The following is a 22,038-nucleotide window of genomic DNA, read 5'->3' as shown; positions in this document are numbered from 1 at the left end:
TAATAAAGCACAAACTGGCAAAAAAGAAGATAACTTTTGAGCGAGGCACACAGCCATTTCCACGTCATCTAAGTGATGATTTCACCTTTTAGTCTTTACCTTACTCTGGGATGTGCTCTATCTCAAATTACTGTGTTGTGTTTTTTATTATCACTATATCACTAGTTGTTGCACTTTGCTTCAGCGTTCCAAGTTCTTACCATCACGGAGTGTCCAGCATTTTATTTGCTTGCTTGTTGTCACTTCCCATGAAAAAAAGCTCAAGAGTCCTAGGACTTGCTCCGATTCCCTGTTGGCCGCCCCCTCTTCCTGCACTTGTTGGTGAAGCGGTGTCTGATTGAAAAGGAATATGTGGGTGTTCCAGGGCCTGCTGGGATGAGCTGAAGTAGCTGTAAACTTCACCCAGGAAGAGTGGGCTTTGCTAGATTATTCTCAGAGGAAGCGCGGCAGAAATGATACAGGAGACCTGTAGGAACCTGGTCTCAATAGGTCAGGATGGCTCATCCCTTCACTTATAATTTAGCGGAAAGTACTTTACATCATTTAACTTTCTTACCAGGGCCATGGAATGGAAATATGTTACAGAAAACACAATGTCCTAGCCTTCAATCATGGAATCTGTCTAGGATCACAGCTGGTAGAAATCGAGTCCTTCCACGGGATCACGAGAAAAGCATTCCTCGGACCCATGCACAGGAGACTGGTGTGGCAAGAATTATTCTGGTGTAGATAGAAAGCTGCAGCTGGATTTCCAATATCCCATCTTTGTCCATCCCATCATAGAAAAAGCCCAATTTTGTCCTCATCAAGGCCAAGCCAAAGGCCAGTGACCAGAGTTTCTGTTTCACATTAACGTTTGGTCCTTTGTACCCTTCATGGTCTGCTAGGCCCTGTGCGGTTGCTATGGAGAGAACGCTGGAATGAGTGGGGCCAGCTTGTTGTGCAGAGAGCTCGCCTTTGTTGCCTGGGATTATATCATCTCAGGCTTGGAGAGGACCAGGAGCTTTTGCAAAATATCTAATGAACTTCCCAAGTTTTTGTGGGCTTCTGATGAGTCCACCTCCCAATCAATCTTTTTTTTTTCCCAGGCTAGATTGACAGTCCTCTATGCTGAACACCTCCCCTGCACCATTTGACTTCTATTGTATATATGCTTATCTCCCCCTGCTCCTGCCACCTCCCCCAACAAATTCAGTACCAGAGAGGGAAGGAAGAGGTGTTAATCCTCAGTGGGGCAATGCTGTGGTTTCCTGGAGTGTGTGACTCTGTCCGTGGTGTGCAACAATAATGTCTGATTCCCCTTGCTCTCTTCCTTGTTCATATCTAGCTACCTGCACTAACAGAATCAAATAGCTTATCCATGAAAACACAGTTTCATGTATTAATCTGACAGTTTATTACTGTTGATCAAAAAACTGAGGCTCTCTAAGTTTATAAGTGTGAGCACAGGCTCCAGTTCACTGTGGGGTGATGAGAGCAGCATTATAGTTTTCACCCCTGAGACGGTTGCTCTGGGGTCAGTACACATTTGACATGGTCATTTTGCTGCAATTAAACCCACACTTACCCAGTGTCACTGGCCTTGAAGGTCAGAGTGTTGGCCCGTCTGGTAACATATTTGTTGCCCTCCATCCTCCCCTATGGTAAACTTTTCTCTAGGAGCAGGGCAGGGGCCGCACATCATCTGATTTCTCAGCGCCAGCAGGGGAGATTGGAGAAAGGCTCCATGTAGGGCCTGCGTGTCTGGGGACACAGGAGAGCAGCAGCCCTTGGGAAGAAGCTCTGGGTAAGGGAATGGTATCTGGGCACATCGACTGCGAACATGACTCAACCTGTGTTTTTTGAAAGGTGACATTTGTCATTTACCTGATTTCTCTGTTGGACTTTTCATCCATCGTCTCCACTTTGGAAGTTTCTCTTTTATCTTCTTGTAAAAGAAGTATACCAGCAAGTGCATTTTGCTGAGTTCCTTGTTTGCATTTTTAAAATAAGGCCCTCAGGGATGGAGGCACACAATCCCTCCAGGTGACTGATCATCAGTCAGCTTGGGGCTCACGGGTCATCTTACAGCAGCAAGTTCTTCTTGCCTTACACGCTGGTTTCGGGGGAGTTCTCCGGAGAGCTAGGCCTAGTGCAGACACAGCTCCATTTGGGGTTATTTAACCTGCTCTACAAAATCACTGAATGGTAGGTGGAGTCCTTTGGCTCTTCCAACTCAGAGTAAATGGACCTCCAGATCAAGAGCACGCACACACAAGGTCAGTAACTAGTAGTTTGGCAGTAAACATAGGGGTACAAGTATCTTTTTGAGTTTGTGTTTTTGTCATCTTTGGAGGGATACCCAGGAGTGAAATTGCTGGAATGTGTGACTTCTCTGTTTTTAATGTTTGGCGTCTCCATGCTCTTTCCTGTGGTGGCAGTGTGAATTTACCATCCCAGCAGTACACACCCTCAGCCCCATCTGGTATTTGTTGATAGTGGCCATTCTGGCAAGTGTGGGGTGGTGTCTCATTGTGGTTTTAGTGTGCATTTCAAGGGGAACCTTGGTGAGGTGTCACCTTGTGCCTGTGAATGGATCATCAAGCTGTCATTGATGGATCAACAGGAGGCAGTGTTGGCGGAGATTGGGGGAAGGGGAACACTGTGCACTCTTGGTGAGAGAGCGGCTTGAGGAATGTGGAGAAGAGTGTGGAGTTTCCTCAGTGTGGAGTTACCTTGAGACCCAGCAATTCCACTTCTGAGAATATCCCTGAGGAGACCTGAAAAACTGATTCAAGGGAAAGTGTGGCAGCTGTCTGTTCACTGCAGAATTGTTTACAATAGCCTGAATTTGGAGATGGCCAGGTGCCATCAGTACATGAGTGGATAAAAAAGCTGTGGGACATTTACACAATGGAATGCTACTTGGGCATCGAAAGGAAGGAAATCTTGCCTTTTGCAGCAGCATAGATGGACCTGGAAAGTTTTGTGCGGGTGAGGTGGGCCAGTCAGCAAAAGACAAATACCATATGATTTCAAACCATATATTTAAACAAAATAAACAGACAGGAAAAGGACAGACTCATGGAGGTGGAGAATGAACTGTCTGCTGTCAGAGTATTACTGGAGGGATGAGGGGGCCAGATTTTTCTGAGACTCATGGGCAGCAGCTTCTTGGGGTGCAGTCAGAATAGCATATCCAGAAGCCTTCATGGGAGAATGAGTGGTTTTTATTGGCATGGAGTTATATTTCTGTGGTTGCAAAGTCCCAGTTCCCTTAACCCAGTCCTGGAAAAGGGGCAGTTGTAAATTTAGCAAGGTCAGAAATAAGGGCAGAGTCCAGAGTGTCCACTCCATACTGCAGCTGTGTCCAGATCCGCCATCAGGCACCAGGTTCGAGTCAGCCCATTAATCCACTGTACAGGTCCCACATGGCTGCGGGAGCAGGGGGCATGCAGGGTGTGGCAGCCCCCAAGCAGCCTGGCCCAGGCAGTAAGGTGGGGAGGGGAGCACAACAGTCAGGCAGAGGCATTCCTGGGCGATTCCAAATGCAGGTTCAGAGTGCTTGCAGCGTCCAAGCCCGTTCTGGCCACTGACTCACCCCCAGGCATGACGGACAGGTGGACACCTCCCACGTCACACAGACCTTACTGGGCATGCGTCTAAACTGCCCTTGTCCAATCCCTTCCCCACTTCCCCTCGACTCAGGGAATAGATCTGGAGCCTTAAATTAGCGAATTTTCCCTTTCCTCCTTTCCTGTTAAATAATAACCTGGTTATTGCAATACTATCAAGAAGGAACTGGGGCTGAGAGACGGTGTGAAAGGGTGGGGGTAAAAGGATTAAGCAAAAACAAACAAACCAAAACCTCACAGACACAGATGGCAGTATGGTGATTACGAGGGGTGGGTGGAGGGAGCTGGGGTAGGTACAGGGGGGTAAATGGTGATGGAAGGAGACTTGACTTGGGGTGGTGAACATACAATACAATAATATACAAATGATGCATTATAGAATTGTACACTTGAAACCTTTATAATTTTATTAACCAATGTCACTCTAATAAATACAATAAATTAAAAAAAAATTAATATGAAGAAAAGAGTAGTTAGAACCATTCCAGAGAGGATTTTGAGAGAAAGTCTTATACATGTTTGTTCTAAATTATTTTTCTATATTTTAACTTAATCTCAGAAAAAAATATGCTCTCAGCACACACGCTGTGGAAACTTTCTTAAAAGTTTAATATTTTTGCAGCTCCTAGCAAGCCTCCTAAGGCACTAGAAAGTATCAATATATATATAGAATAAATAAGCAAATCTTTATTTAAAAAGTTAAACATTTATAACTTCCAAACAAACTAACAGCAAGCAGAACTTTTAACTTTGTTTTATATGTTTTCAGAAGTCTACTAGGTTCTATTTTACCTCTTGTGGACAATAGGCAATTATAATTTTGGGAAAATTCTAAAACTTTTCATAAAAAGAGAAGGTTATGAGGTTTTCTAGGCTAGAGGTCATGTTTATTCTTCTGTCTTCCATAGTGTCTTGCATATAATAGGTGATCAATAAATGTTTTTTTTTTTTTTTTTTTTTTAATTGAATAAACACTTAGAGAAGAGCTTGGGGCAGGCAGGTTCTAGGTTTAAAAAATATTACAAAAGAGCCTTGGCCAGTTTGCCTCAGTGGTTAGAGCATCAAGCTGCGGTCCAGAGAGGCTCGGGTTTGGTTCCTGCTAAGGGCACATACCTCGGTTGCAGTTTGTCCCCAGCCCTGGTTGGGTTGTGTGGCAGCCACTTGAAGTGTCCCTTTCACATCAATGTTTTTCTCTCTCTCTCTTCCTCTCTTCCCCTCCCACTCTATCTGAACAAAAAATGAAAAAAATGTCCTCGGGCGAGGGAAAAAAAACAAAAGCATTACAAAATAATGGTGGTTATGAATACAATAAAAATTCTAGATTAGAAAGGTTATAGGTACACTGGTAGGTGGGGTGGGGCTGTTATCACTATGCAAGGATGTTATTACTGATACGCAGCGGTCAGCCGTTCTTGGAAGTCAGTGTCGGCAACATGACCCAGGCACATCTATAATCATCATTTTATCTTTGCTCTGGGATTTAGACAGCCAGTGGAGATAGTGATGAAGCCTCATTTTGTGAACAGAATATCCCCACCTTAAATGTACCAGGATAAGTGCAGTAATGTTCCTTTCCTTCTGAGGAAGGGAGGGGTCAAGTTACCTTTGGGCTCTGAGATAGAAACCAGCATTAATGGGAGAGATGTTTCTTTCTTCTCTATTTTCCGACCATAGCTCACTCATTCAGCAACGTTTGTGGCTTAATTAACCCTCTGTGAGCCTCCAGGGAAAACTTCTTTTCACAGAGCTTCCAGTAAAAAATGGAAATAGAAATAATGACTATCTCACCCACTCTTTTGTGGTGAAGAATAAGAAACAAGTAGTCACCTCAGCCGTAAGAGATGCTAGCAGAACAGTCTGTATCATAACACAGGGCTAGATGTTCATTGTCTGGAAAAGAAAATAGTGGTTTCAGGGCGACATGGATGGGTTCTTTCTCTCATCTCCTTCTCTCTGTTTCTCTTCTTTCCCCAAGACGATCGACAGCTCTATTAAAGATCGCCTTGGCTAACCAGAAAGAGATGGTTGGTCACAGAGATGGCTTATCCCAGAAGACACTAACCTTTGTCCACCAGCCTAGGGTGCCTGGTAAGGGCACTTGTTAGAGTCTCAGTGCTCTCCTGCCCTGTGGACGCAGACACAGAATCTCATTTCCTACCGTGGGGCTTGCTGAGGCAGGGCGCTCAGATCTTTGTGTGGGGGCTTCAAGTAAGCATGAGGAGTAAAACCTGACATTTTGAATGGTTTGTAGGCTATGATTTAAAGCAGTGTGTTCTTTTAATGATTTGAAAAGCACTCGCAATGTAGTGGCTTATGAGGATACTTTGAACTCCCTAGTATTGAAATATTTTTTTTCTAATAAAAATCTAGATTACATCTTCAGAATATAAAGCCTCATCGAAGTCCCTATGATATGCCATGAAATGTTAATTACATTATGTAGACTCTCTCCCTTCTCTTTCCTGCTCTCTCTCTCTCTCTCTCTCACTCTCTCTCTCAGTCTCCCTTTTCTCTAATTTTTCAGGACATCCTTTAAATGTTATCTTTCATTAACTATCATCTCCCTACCACCTCACACCCCACCTCCATCACCCAGAATACAAGCTTCAAGAGAGCAAGGTTTTGTTGTTTTGTTTGGGGGGTTCTGACTGTCAACATCTGCCTCCTCAATGCTTAAGACTGAGCCTAACACTTAATAAGGAAGGAGTTCTGAGCAAAGTCTCCCTGTGTTATTAATAAGGAGCATGTAGGTGGTACCTTTCTGGGCTCAGCATGGGCTTGCCTCAGCCTGGAGGAGGAGGGTGCTCCTTTTTATAATACTCACAGACACCCGGGAAGCTAGCCCTGGAGGCTATGAGCTGAGCTGATTAGCTCGGTTTTCTAGCAGGAGGAGTGGAGCTGGGGGCAAGGCAAGTTCTGTCTGACACCAGCCGTGCTCTCCTTGTTATACCAAAGAGGAAGACTTCACTGTTGAGCCAACGCTCTGCACCGAGTTCGGAGGTGTATGGTGGTGAGGGTGGTAGCTGTTCTCTTTGAAAAACAATTTGAAGCTTTGAAATCTCTTTCTCTAAACACACACACACACACACACACACACACACACACACTTTTTAAGAGTTCACAAGAGGACCTGAAGCAAAGATTAAGAATTCTTAGTTTAGTCATTACTCTAATATAGTCATTATTTTGCCAGTGGTGAGCTAGTTTGGAAATTGTACTAGAACACCTCCTTTTTTTTCTAATAAACATCTACACTTGAATTTTTTTTTTTTAAATCCTCACCCGAGGACATTTTTCCACTTTTTGTTCAGATAGAGTGAGAGGGAGAGAGAGGAAGAGAGAGAGAGAGAAACATCAACGTGAAAGGGACACATGGAGTGGTTGCCACCCGCATGACCCAACCAGGGCTGGGACAAACTGCAACCAAGGTACACGCCCTTAGCGGGAACTGAACCCGGGTCTCTCTGGACCGCAGGCCAACACTCCAACCACTGAGCCAAACCGGCCAAGGCTACACTTGATTTTTAATGTAGAATCTGAAAGCCTGTTCATTGTTTCTCACCAGGGTCAATGTTGTAGGTTCTAGTCCTCCCTTGTCCGTGGTCAGCATCCAGTATTCCCACAATGAGCACCAAGAAGTCCACTTGTCCTGGACAGATTTTATTCATCAGAACACTGCTAGTTTTTAGGATTTTCACCTTTTGTCTGAAAAGGCATTGCCATGATGTCAGCATTCTGACAGTTCCATAGATAACCCAGGGAAATTCATTAATCATAAAATAAAGACTATGCACCTAATTTTAATATGTAAATTTAGCTTTAAATCTCAGAAGAAATGTTCAGTATTTGAAAATAAAATCTATTCTATCTTAATATTGACCATTCTTGCTTTTTACTTCTAGGAATCTAAATTAATATAATTATAACAAACTTTTTAAAAAATCAGAAAACATTTATGAGCCAGACTTAATACCCTAAGACCTGACTTCCTGACCTAATAATTGACCAGAAGTACATCTAGCCAGGGAGCCCACTTTTGAATTAAAAGGAAAATAAGTTTATTTGCTACAGAACCTCATGGCTGCCATTGACAAAATCTGTTACAAGTGGTAAAGAACATCACTAAGAAAATTCTTATTTAACAACCACTTGAAATTTTATATAACTCCCTTTAAAAAAAAAAATGTTTATATTGATTTATTTTTTAGAGAGAAGGGAGAAAGAGATAGAAGCATCAATTGCCTGCCTCCTGCACGTCCCTGCATGGAGCCTGAAACCTAGACCAGGAATGGTCTGACCAGGAATCGAACCCGGAACTCTCAGTCCGTGGGACGATGTTCAATCCACGGAGCCACTGGCTGGGCTATGTAACATCTTTTTAAAACTAGTTTTTCTTTGCAAAAAAGTAATTATAGTGATCTTGCTAAACAAATTTTTGTTTGATACAAGAGAAATGATCATTTTCATAGTGACATTTCCTGGGTAGTTTTATTACACCCATTTGTAAAGACCATTTCCTAGACATTAGTTACTTAATTTGTTTATACCTTAAATGGCTCATGGATTTTTTCACCTCCTATTTAAGTCTCTTACATGCAAAGTTGTAATATAAACATATAAATGAGATGAGAATAAGGGCTTTAGTGAAGTGTTTTCTACTAACAACTATAATGAGCCTGGGTTTTTGTTCATTTGTTATCTAAATCCTGATTGCCTTTCCACTCCGAATCTGGACACGGTAACTTGTATATCAATGCATTCCTAATTTTAGAAGTAAAAATAAAGGCATTTTTAAAAACAAAAATCTGTGTATGGTTCTGGAATAAAAAGCACCATAATTGTAATTAGGGACAAAAGCTGCTGTGGTTTTCTTATTACGGGGATAGATAAATACTGTAATTACATTGTTGGCTCCTAAATGAAGTATAATAATCTCTCTCAGCAGAAGGTGGTTCTCTTTTAGATAGGACATTTTGCCCTGTAAAACCAAAAAGTCATTTTGCTGTTATTAATGTCTTAATTATTTATTATGCAAACTGTGCTCTGTGAGATAATCCATTGCCCTGGATTCTTTGGTTCAAAGTAATTCTCTCTTTCCGCCAATGCATAATAACAAGGGTAATAGAAATCTGACCAGATTACATAGAGTATTAAAGACGAGCAGAGAAGGTAATTGATTGGGAATGGCTGTTGGTCCTGTACTTGGGACCATCTCATCTTATTCTTTGTTAATGTACTGATTGTTCATCGGCTGATTTGTAGGGTGGAGTGGTAACTTGCCTCTACAGAGATAAAATAATCATAAGAACAATCTCCTCTGAATTATAGTATAATTTGTCACTAATTTCAAAGTGACATCCAAACAGGAGATTCAATCACTGGTGTGTGGAGACTATCTCAAGCAGTTTTGCATCTCTTGACTGGCTTGAGAGATCTTTTCCTTTAACAGCCCCTTGAGACTATCATGGGGTCATTGATTTGATTTTCAGTTTGCTTTTACAGCTAGATTCCTCATGCTCACAAAGAAAGAAACTGAACTCTCTGCCCCTCCATAATTTGATTCTCTGTGTTTGTGATTGAGGACGGGGGCATACATTGGAATGCATTCACAGCTGATCAATATTTATTGCTTGTACAATAAGATAAGGTAAAAGCTGGTCGCAATTAAGCTATAGGATGCTAGAATCTTCCTAAATTCTGGTATATGAGCAACTGAAAGAAAAAATAAGTAAAGGTACACCCCACCACACTTTAGGGCTTCTTCATAGAGATCAAGTGGGAGCTCTTAGAAAACATCTGGGGTATCATTGCCTCTTCTTCCTCCAATTTATACATCCCGTATACCCACCTACATGTAGCCACAGCTTTCTGGGCAATATGTAGCACATACATCATTCCAGGTGGCACATGACTTCAGCAAAAAATTATAGCTGCAAAGAGGAAATTTTGAACACTCCTGCAGCTGGAAAGCTGTTTACCATGGCATTAATTGATCTGAGCACTGGAGATTCAAATCAGGTTCACTCTTCTTCTTTGCATGCCAGAAGGCAGATCCCACCCAGAGCCTCCCAGCCCACAGCTGTTTCAACAACTACCTTTCTGCTTCTGAGCGTAGAGGTGGGCCCATCTGCACTGCTTGAGGTTTTCTGGCGGGCACATCCCGTACTCTGCTACAGGCATTTTAATTAACTGAACGCGAGCTAAAGAAACGTTCAGCTACTGAAGCAAGAAAGAAGGAAAAACAAAAGAAAATGCACATTTTAAAATTATTATGATCGGATAACTCATATTCTGCAACAATCCCTTGGACGTAGGCCCAATATTTTAGGCCAGCCACTAGGGAACACGATCAATTGCAAAAGGACAACAACATTTATGCTGTATTAAGAAGGAGCACAAATCATCCTAGTTATGCAAAGTAGACTGAGCATTATGCTATAGGGCTTTATCCATAAAACATAAATGTTTGATAATTATCATAAAGGTAAAATGCATTAGCTAAAATACAGTGCCCTGGTAAGTATAATGCACCGCATTTGATTTTGCTGGAGGTATTTTCTAAATACCTCAATTAAAATAATTTTCTCCACTTATGATTTATATTTATGCAAGTACAAATCTGTGCATATAATGGCATAATTCGAACTACATCCATATCTAAGTACCTCAGAAGGAATTTCATAATTGTCCCTCTTAAAGCACTTGCCAACTCTCTGCCTTGAGATCTTTCTCCAAAATATTCTCTCCCTGCTCCCACTCCTGTAGTTTCTACTCTCTGCTCTGCTGTGATTTTTGCTGCAGTTTTGTAGATGAAAAGTTTATTGCTTAGGTTTTCTTTAAATTTTTATTTAAGTATAGTTGGTATATAATATTATTTCTGTTATATTAGTTGGAGGTGTACAATATAGTGATTTGGCATTTTATACCTTACAATATAATCACCCCACTAATTCTTGTAATTCTCTCCACCTTGCAAACTTGTCACACATTATTGACTGTATTCTCCTTCACCTTTTGGCCCATCCTCCACCCCTTCCCTTCTGGTAATTAGCCTTTTGGTCTCTGTCCTATGACTCTTGTTTTTTTTGTTTTGTTTTGTTTTATTAGAGTCCATATGTAAGTGAAACCAAATGGTATTTGTCTCTGCCTGACATACTTCACTTAGCATAATACCCTCTAGATCCATCCATGTTGGCCCAAATGTGAAGATTTCATTTTTGTTGCTGCTTAATATTTCATTATATATATTATGTCACATCTTTTCTATCCATTTTATCTGTTGATAGACACCTACGTGGTTTTCATATCTTGGTTATAGCAAATAATCCAGCAAGAAACGTAGGAATGCACATTTTTTTTTTTTTTTTCCAAATCAGTGTTTATTTTTCCTTTGGATAAACACTAGTTTAGGTTTCCTTTAAGCAGTAACATGTTATTCAGAGGTAGATTTTGATAGGATTGCAATGAATAAACAGAAGCATAGTTCTTATTCTTTATTAATCACAATGTTTAAATACTATAAGCACTATTCATCATGACTAGCACCATGAATGAACTTGAAAACAATCTGTGTGCCTACTCTGCTATTACTTCTGAGGCAACCAAGCTGCATTTTTCTTTTGATTCTTTTTTTTAAAAAAGATGGAGTACTGCTGTCAGACTTAGTCTGTGTAAATAATTCTCACTGTTGATAAGAAATGATTCCATAAAAGACAGACTTTGTTCAACAATTTTGATTACTAGTCTTGGCCCATGGGTATTCCAGGAATTGACCAGGATTTACTGAACACAATCAAGTAAATCAGTACTTCTTCAGGGATTTTCATTTTGAATGCCAATTTCAACCCTGGGTTTTAATTCTGCCTTTCTAAAGACTGGTTGGGTGTTTCTGATTGCATTTAATACTGTTAGCATCACCTATTAGCATTAAATCCACTTCCCCTTATGACTACCCTTGATCTCATTTTCATCACTAATGGGATGAGTCTACCAGCAACCAATATTCAAAATCTTGGTAATTTTCTCATTACATTACATTGCTGCAGTCTTTCCCTTGTAATATTACATGACTGTGCATGTTCCTGCCTGTTTCCACTACCCCCACCCCAAGGCAAGAACCTGATGCCTCACAGATAGGAAATTATAATCCATTTCCAAAGCGTGCTTATGTCTCTAGTTTCTTATGTGTGTATAATAATCAATGTTTTCATTCCAAGGATTTAAAAAAAAAAACTGTGGACTATCCCCATACTTTACGCGTAGACTACTAAATAATTTTCTTTCTCCAGCCTCTAGGCATGGATTTAAAAGTAGCTCCAGAGGAGAATGAAGACTTTTATTTTCAAATAGACTTTTTAAATTAATGACAGAGGCAATAGAAATTTAAAAGCTCTCAGTGTGTCCATTCCAAGAGAAAAGCTTCCTTGTCCACTAGCATGAGAAAGATCTGAGGACCTAGGAGAAAAAGTAATGGAGAGAGGACCAATGTTAGAGGTTGGTGGGTCTTGTAATGAAAGGCTCAGACATGGACAGGGATGTTTGGGGTAGTTAGGTATTAAATTTTAATTTGGATAACTTATGTAAACATGATTTATTATAAAATCCATACTATTATCAGTGTTCTCCAATATAAGTTCAATAACTTTATAAATGAAGTTTCCAAATATATATATGGGTCTATTTAGGCTCTCATGTTCTATTAATACTTCATCTTATTTGATAAGACAAATTATACTAATTGGTTGATTTTCTCAAGGATCTTTGTTCTTCTTGCTTTGCTATAATTTTAGATACATTTGTTAGATTAAAAAAAAAACACAAATAAACACAAGGACCAATTTAGGTTGACTGGTAAATCTTGACTCTTTGGTTAGAAATATTTCTAAAACTTTATATATTTTATACATTATTAAATGAGCATTTTCAAATTACATTTTCTAACTGTTGCTAGTGAATGTGCAATTGCCATAACAATTATAAATATAACTGCTATATGTACATGTATATAGATATATATGTACATGTATAGCAGTTATATATATATAATTGATATGTATATAAAATAATTCAATTTTGCTAAACGGAAGTCTTCTTAGTTGCAATATTTGACCTGCATATTCTAATGTTAACCATTATTGATGTTCACAAATCTTTCAATCTGGGAACATGGTAGGTTTCCACCTTCCCACGCATTTTGAAGTTAAGCATATTCTTGATTTGCCTTGGCTAAAAAAAATAAAATGTGAGTGGAAATGACACTTGCCACTTCTGGGTGGAAAAAAATATAATTGCTGGTGATCAACTTCAATTTTCATTTCTACTGTCAACAAGTGGTATTTTGAAAGGCATGTATGAGAGCTTGTGTCTCAACTGGGTCACCAGAAGCTGGGGTCGCCGAGAGAAAGAAATAAGCACTTTCCTGCTCACCCTTGTTAGACACATGCTGTGAATAAAAGATCAATTTTTGGTTTTTAAGTTTCTGAAATTGTGTGGTTCTTTGTTATTCTAGAATAATCTAGTCCACTCCAATGACTCAATCCTACTGAAGTTTTATATACACAATCTGTCTCTCAGGAATAAGGAAATTAGCCCTGGCCGGTTTGGCTCAGCGGTTAGAGCGTTGGCCTGTGATCCAGAGAGACCCGGGTTCGGTTCCCGCTAAGGGCATGTACCTTGGTTGCAGTTTGTCCCCGGCCCTGATTGGGTCATGCGGGTGGCAGCCAGTCAATGTGTTTCTTTCACATTGATGTTTCTCTCTCTCCCTCTTCCAATCTCTCCCTCCCACTCTATCTGAACAAAAAAATGTCCTTGGGGGAGGATAAAAAAAAAAAAAGCATAAGGAAATTATATGCATATATGAATGACCCATGGTGCAGTGGGGGTGGGGGGGTCAGGAGTGGGGTGGTGGAGGTCAATGGGGGAAAGAAGTGAGGGCATCTGTGGTACTTTCAACAATAAAGATAAATTTTTAAAAAGAAGAATAAACATTTAATGTTTTTATTTTTAATAATTATATTTCTATAGTTTTTTTTATTACCATAAAGCACTAGCCAAGACCTCTAGTATATTATTGAATAGGTGAGGATATAGTGCACATTCTGGTTCCTAATGATAAAGAAAATACTTTACCATTTAGTATGAGGTCTGCCTTGGGCAATTTAATGGATAATTCCATCAGAGTAAAAAAATGCTGTTTCTTTTCTAGTTTGCCAGAAAGGAGTTTAGTTTTTCTTTTTTTTAATCATTATTATGTTGTTAAATTTTAACAAATGTTTTTTCTACATCTATTGACTTGCAGATATAGTTTCTCTCCTTTAATCCTTTAATGTGGTGAATTATATAACTTGATTTTCTTAATGTTAAACCAAATTTACATTTCTGGGTTTAATTAAACTCTATCATATTTTAAAATGTATTGCATAATTCACTTCATTAACATTTTGTTTAAATTTTGTCATTTATAATCTTGATAACGATTGGTCCATAATTTTCCATTTTCATATTTTTCTTGAGAGGTGTAAGTATAAAGATTATAAAATGAGTTAGAAAGTATTCCCTGATTATCTCTCTGGAGAAGTATATGTAAGATTGAATGTATTTGTTCAACATGTATATAATATATAAATTAATAAATATTCACATAGTGGGGAGTATACTCAATTTTTTTAATGATGAAGGGATATTGAAACTGTTTGGTGATGCATGGTATATATTAAAGGTATAAATTTTCTACTTTGGCATTTAAGGCTCTCTATACTCTAGTTCTAGGCTTTCTTTTCAAATCTGAAGCCTAAAGGGAAAATATCATTCTTGAATTCCTATAGCTATACATTCATATATTGCTTAATGAAGGGGATGCATTCTGAGTAATGTGTCTAGGCGATTTCATCACTGTGCAAACATCAGAGTGACTTACACACACCTAGATGGTATAGCCTGCTACACACCTAGGCTGAATGGTGTAGCCTATTTCTCCTAGGCTATAAGTCTGTACAGTATGTCATACTGTAATGAATTCTGTAGGCATTTGTAATGGTGATATTTGTGTACCTAAACATATCTAAACATAGAAAAGAGACAGAAAAAATATGGTATAAAAGATTAACAGTGTGGGGGAGTCAGAGGGTCCAGGAATGAGGAAGAAGGGGTCAATGGGAAAAAGGGGGAGACATCTGTAATAATTTTAAAAATAAAGATGAAATTTTTTATAAGTATTAAAATTGGTACTGCTGTATAGGGCACTTACCACGAGTGGAGCTTACAAGACTGAAAGTTGCTCAATAAGTGAGTACGAGTAAACGTGAAGCCCTAGGACATTACTGTACACTACTGTAGACTTGACGAACACTGCACACGCAGGCCACACTAAATTCATAAGACAGCTTGTGGTTAAATCAAGCACAAGAGAAAATGAGGTAATCAACAGATGTGGTAAACACTAGATGCATGAGGTTGCTGTCAGCGTCACCTGGTGTCCTAGTTTTATAGCAAACTTTTTTGTAAGTAGAAAGATTACACTCTAAAATAATGATAAAAAGTATAGTATAGTAAATATATAAACTGGTAACATAGTTGTTTATTTTCATTATCTGTACATATGTACTGTTCATAATTATATGTGCTATACTTTTATAACTGACAGGAGGGTTTGTGTACATCTGCATCACCACAAACAGGCGAGTAATGCATCGCACTATGCTGTTATGACAGTTACAGTGTCATCAGTGACAGAACATTTTCAGCTCCATTATAATCTTATGGGACCACTGTCACATATGCGGTCTGTCATTGACCAAAATGTCATTGTGTAGCACATGACTCCATTTGTTTCTTTACCTATAAATTTGTAGAATTCACATTTTAATCCATAAGACAACATGTATGGTCTCTAGTAGGTAAAATATTCCTTTTTAGATGAATTTCTCTGGGTTCAAGAAGGTTGAATTAGTTCTTTAAGGTAATATGAACAAAGTTTTACTCTTTAACTTCTCACCTCCTTTGTGAGGTTGTTTCTTGTTCACCTACCCACTCTCCTACAACAGCGTCTCACCACTGTGCAATGGCAACACATTATACCAAACTCACCCTCTCTAATAGTATATGCACTCTTTAGAAGACTTCTAATATTTATTACAGTTCATTGTTTGTGTGGGTAGAAAATGCAAGGCACATTGTAGACACACAATAAATATTGGATACACTATTGAATGAATGACTGTGACAATGTCTTCCATTGGATTGTAAACTTCCTGAAGACAAATTCAATGCAGAGAAGGTGATCAATACATATATATTAAATTAGGAAATACAAAGAATAACTATATAGTTTGGAATAAACCGTAAATATACATATGGGTAAACTATAAAGTGTTAGAACCAACCTACTGATTTTTCCCACTCCATTTTGCTACTCTATTTTTTAAAAAATAAATTCACAAATACTACATATTTGAAACACTTCATGGTTGTTTTTTTTTTTGGGGGGGGGGGGAGTTTTTTTCCCCCTGAAATGGAACTGATTGTGCAGAAGAAATTCACAGGAGAAGAGATTCCTTAAGGAGATTTTCTCGAAAACAGTCTATTTTGAAAAGTTGCCTCAGGGATTGTTAGACTAAATGCTCACAGTAAAATGCAGAATAACATGGGATACATGTGCTCTTCATGTAACCAAAAGAACTGTGCTGTTCGCCTGTGTGTCTGTGGGCATGTGTATGTGTGTGAGTATGTGTGGAACAAGGTAAACTATACATAAATATTTACAAAATATAATCAAAAGTGACATGAGGCTCCACAGTTAGGGACCACAAGACATGCAAAAGACCAAAAGTGTGATATTTTCTTTAATTATGCATTTGTCAGTTAATAACACAACCAAACATGCTTTTTTAAAAACTAAGCTTTTAAATACAAATGATGCTATGCTCTTTCTTTTTTTATTTACCTGTGCACTTAGAGTGCCTATCTGTTATTGAAAATGAAAATGTAATTGAGACAACACCCTGAGACTGAGTCATTCATGTTTCATAGAAGACACAGATACAAACAAATGTTATGTATCTGGTTGTGGTCCTAGTTCTCACCAGGTTAGGAGCTGAGCCACGTAGAGGTTCTCTAAGGCCATAAGAGCAGCATGTATCATGGCCCAGTCAGGAGAACTCTCGGAAGACTGGAGAGAAAATATGATGCAGAAGGATTTAGGCTCTGTTTATATCTAAGCTAATGAGTTTGAGTTATATTCAAGAAATGACAGGAGTGGCAGGAATAAAATCAGCTTAATTGTTAATGAAATGATTTTCAGTATAGTACATGGTTATAAGAAACAGTGTTGGGAAGCAGGAATGGACTCTGAAATCAGATTGTGCGGCTACATACTAGTTCTATGCTTAAAAACTATATGACCCTTAGCAAATTTTTTACCTTCTTGGTTTCTTCATCTTTACACAGAACGTTGTTGTAACTACTCCATTGGGTGGCTTGGGGGATTGATGAATTAATAAATGTAAAGCATTTAAGACAATGCCAGGCATTTTGAAGATGCGCATATGTTAGGATTATGATTAGGATTATAATTATGATTATTATTGCACAATATTAAAATAAAATTAACAGTAAAATTTCACCTTATAGAAAATGACTTTGAATAATCATCAAATATGTTATAGTCTTTACTTGTTGTCTCTTTAGGTCAGTTGAGATCAGACATACCTCTTGCTGAACGAAGACGTTGGGAAGGAAATGCCTGGTGTACTCTCCCTCTCTGGAGCATGTGCACACATTTCCCCCCCCTTCCCCAGGCCGGTTACCTCTGCTTTCTTTTCTCCTGAGCTCCCAGGGCCTTTCTTTCACCTCTATAACTTGTTTCCTGAGCCCACACAGCCCAGTTAACTCACTTCTTTCTACCTCTGTGACTTCCTAAATAAACGTTCTCTTATAATTGGAAAAACAAGAAAGAAAATGACTGGAATATAGAACTGGAATTTAGATGATTGAGACTACGAATGGATAAGAAACTAACCATATAGTAGCAACTGCTCCTAAGAAGTTCTTTTTACTTTCTCCTATCAAATAGATGTAGGAGTTATATGCAAAAAGGAGAATGATATTGAAGAAATAAGATTTGGAAAATTAATATGATAAATTCTTTGAGAAATGCTTTCTTTTATTTTTTGGGGGGGAGGGTTAATTGTCACTTGAGGATATTTTTTCATTGATTTTTAGATAGAATGGAAGGGAGAGAGGGAAAGAGAGAGAGAGAGAGAGAGAGAGAGAGAGAGAGAGAGAAAGAAAGAAACATCGATGTGAGAGAGATACATTGATTGGTTGCCTCCTGCATGACCCCAACGGGAGCTGGGGATTGAACCTGCAACCCGGGTATGTGTTCTTTACTGGGAATCAAACCCGGGACACTTCCATCTGTAGGCAGAGGTTCTAACTGCTGAGCCAAACCAGCCAGAGTGAGAAATGCCTTCTTTCTGTCACTTTGATCTTATTTATTGTTGAATGTTCCTGGAATGATAGGCAACATGGTTCTTCAGACAGGCTCCAAAGACTTGCTGTTAAATCTTATGTTACACATAACTGTTGGGGGTGGAGGTGTCGAGAAATAAATAGTTCTAAATGTTCAATACAAATAGATTTTTTTAAAGAAATTTTTTAGTGATATTATTCTGGAGGATGGAATGGAATTAGGAGGCACTGGAACTAAGTAGACCAGACATGGCTTCAACATGCCAAGGAAGAAATGAAGACATGGTGGACCACGTCAGTGGAGAAGGACACATGTCTGAGGTCAGGCCATGTTCTAGGTTTTCTGACTGCATGTGAGACAGGGAACTACAACATCTTGATGGGGACAGGGTTAACTTTCCTTGAGAGTACAGAGGTGGAGGGTGTTGGTTGGATAAGAAAATTAGGTGAGTGTTAAACATTTTAACTTCATGTTGTCTGGAGCTGGTCTTATCTATGGTCAATTTGAAATATGAGTCAGAATTTCTGAAAAGAAAGCATCTAAAATTTATGAAGAGGAATTTTTTTAACTTGGAGCCAAAGGTAAAAATAGATAAAACCACCAAGAGAAAAACATATAAAGCAATCCTCCCCCCTAAAAAAGGGAGATGGGAAGGAGGACAGGACCCTGGAAAACCTCAATATGAAAAAGGTAAAGAGAAAGAAAAATTGTGCATGTTTTCCTTCAATACCCTCTTCCTTCATCCTTCCCTTACGTAGTGATGTACCCAGAGTCCCATGCTAAACCCTGGTCCTTTAATGTATCTCTTGAGCTCAGAAGCCAAGTAACCAACTGCCCACTAGACATTTCTTTTTTAATTTTAATATTTTAATTACAGTTGACATAAAATATTATATTTTATTAGTTTCAGGTGTACAGCAGAGTGTTAGAATTTATGAAGTGACCCCGCTAGACATTTCCATGTCAGCATCTTACATACAATTCAAGCTCCTCAAAAGAGTCTCTACTCTGGCCCTATTTGATCAGATACTCCTTTTACTTACCTTCTTTTAGTGACGGACACCATCCTTCACCCTGTGGCTGAAGTCTACACAAAGCTCTGGACCAGCTAGGCTGCTTTTCTCCCATATGTTTAAGTTTACATCATTCTAGGAATTTTATACCTGTTAGAGCTTCCTAATCCATTCCTTCCTCTGAAATAACCATTGTCACTCGGGAGTTAGACTTTTCTATTTTGTTGATCCTGGTGCTCCATAGTTTCTCAGTTGTGTGTTCTGTAGCCTCACCTCCCTCTGCACTGCCCTCTGACTGTTTCTGACATTTCCCTGCATAGAAATGTAGTAACAAACACTGTCCGGTTTGGCTCAGTGGTTTAGAGTGTTGGCCCTTGGACCAAAGAGTCATGGGTTTGATTCTAGTCAAGGGCACGTACCTCATTTGTGCTGCAGGCCTTGGCATTGGAGTTGTGCAGGAGGCAACCAATCAATGTGTCTCTCTCATGCCAATGTTCAGCTCTCTCCCACTCTATCTGAAGATAAATGGAAAAAAAGTATTCTTGGTGAGGACTTAAAAAAAAATGTAGTAATGACTTTCCATGGATAAAATCCTAATTCCTTGAAATTGAATGTAATGATAATGGCTACTTGCTTAGCTTTATTTTTCATAATTCCCTAAATACAAAATCCCTGATATACCATGCTGGCTTGAGTTTCAGGATAATCTGATGTGATTTACTTGAAATGTCTAAATCAGTGGTCATCAACTATGTTCTGTGGGCCAAATTCAGGTGGACACCTGCTTTTGTAAATAAAGTTTTATTGAAATACAGCCATATTGCTTTATTTACATGTTGTCTGTGAATACTTCACACTATAAGGTGGAATTGAATAATTGTGATAGATCATATCTGGCCCTTCAAATCTACAATAGTTGCTCTCTGGCCCTGTACAGAGAAAGCTCCCCTAACTTAGGCCTAAATCAATGTTATAAAGACTAAGGACAGTTGGTCCATAACAGGATTTCAGAAGTCAAAGGATGTTGTGTGTGCCGGCAACTATTTATCAATTTTATATCAGTACATACATTTTGTTTTAAAAACACCCTTTGATTGTCATTTATTATAGGCAAACTTATATCCATTGTGTTGTCTTTAGTCACAACAACTGAGATGCTTAGGTCATCTTCCCAAATTGAGTTCTGCCCACATCAATCTCTACTTTGAAAATGTCCATCATCGATGGGCCAGAAATCTACAATTCGAACACTTCCCAGCTTGTGAGAGTTATGAGGAGGGGCCATTGCTTGAAGGGTGTCAAGTATTCCTCAGGTAAAACGTGGCCTAGGGTGCCTGACCCATCCTGCCTTCCCCCTTTCCTTCACTGAGAGTCAGATTCACTTCATGATCTGAGGGCTCTGCCCTCTTCATGGCTCCCTCCTCATTTTTCTCTCACAGGCATTTTTCTACTAAATTCTTTTTTCTTTTAATTTTTTTTTTCTTTCTTGATTTTAGAGAGAGAGGAAGGGAGAGGGAGAGAGAGAAAGATCAATTGGCCGCCTCCTGCATGCCCCCCAAAGGGGATTTGGCCCACAACCTGGGCATGTGCCCTGACCAGGAATCAAACCGGCGACCTCTTGGTGCATGGGTCGACACTCAACCACCGAGCCACACCAGCTGGGCTAAATTTTTGCTTCTTAGTTCTGTCTTGGTGTCTGTTCAAGAAACCTGGATCTTTTCCCTTTTCTACAAAGCAGGTTTCATATTTTAACTTCCTCTCTTTCCTTTTTTAATCTTTCCCCCCAACTCTTTGTGAAAAGAAAATCAACTTTTTTGGCAGGGTGGCTAAAGGTCCCCAGCAGAACATTTCCAGAGAAACAATGTAGTGGAAACACTCTGCACCTTCTTACCTCCTTAAAGCGTCAGAGTTCATAGAACCTCCCTATGAGATAGGAATTATTCTCCGTGACCCACTCACACGGCTTTAGAAATATCAGGCCAATTAGGCAGGAGTTTCCGTTTTCATCTTGGGGTTTTCTACTCTGATTAATGAAAGAAGTGAAGAAAACTAAATTGTGTTATTTTCACACGTGCTAGTCATTGACTTATGAAGCAGATATTCATTGAAGGCCTGCTTTGTGTGAGTCAGGCACTGTTCTGGCCCTGTGAGTCAGATCCTTCACTCACAGCCTTTAAAAAGTGACTAGCATTCAGAGAAGGGGGCTGGGGGGAGGGAAGTGATAAACCAAAGAACTTATGCATCTCAACATAACCAATGGACATAGACAACAATGCTGAGGATGGGAGGAGGGCAGCAGGGAATGTGAGGAAGGTGTCAATGGGGGAAAGGAGAAATATCTGTACAGAAATAAATTAATTAAACAAACAAACAAAAAAGCAGTTACTTCCGAATATCTCATGCGATGCAATGCCTCTTGAGAAGATCTTTGATGGCTTGGAGATTAGTCACACAATTACAAACTACTCTTTGCCAAAATCTACTAGCCCACGTATTCAACAAAATCAAAAGTTAATTCATGTCATACTTTTAAATTGCAAACATACTTTTGAAGAATTATGATTTAAATTGGATTACTACATCGTGTTTTGATTCAATCAAACAATTATATCTCAAATACTGACTTGGGAAATTTTTCAGTGTGAAGATTAGCAATGTAAAATAAACTCAACAAAGCATAAAAGAATCTGATAAAATATATATGAAAAATATAATAACCAAAATAAATGTTAGAAAGTAAACATGAAATACAACTGAAGAATTAATAAGCAAACTGGAAGATTAGATTGGGAAAATTTACCCCCTCAAAAACATGGCTAAGACATATAGAAAACAGAAGTAAATGTGATGACATACAGCTAGTCCCAGAAAAGAGAAAAGTGAAAATAAGAAGAAGAAACACTTGAGTAAATAATGGAGATCATTAAAGGAAAGAAAAAAAGAA

The sequence above is a fragment of the Molossus molossus genome, unplaced genomic scaffold, assembly GCF_014108415.1.
Source record: "Molossus molossus isolate mMolMol1 unplaced genomic scaffold, mMolMol1.p scaffold_m16_p_6, whole genome shotgun sequence".
NCBI classification, from domain to species: Eukaryota; Metazoa; Chordata; class Mammalia; order Chiroptera; family Molossidae; genus Molossus; species Molossus molossus.
The sequence above is the reverse complement of the archived record's forward strand: the minus strand, read 5'-3'. Positions refer to the sequence as shown.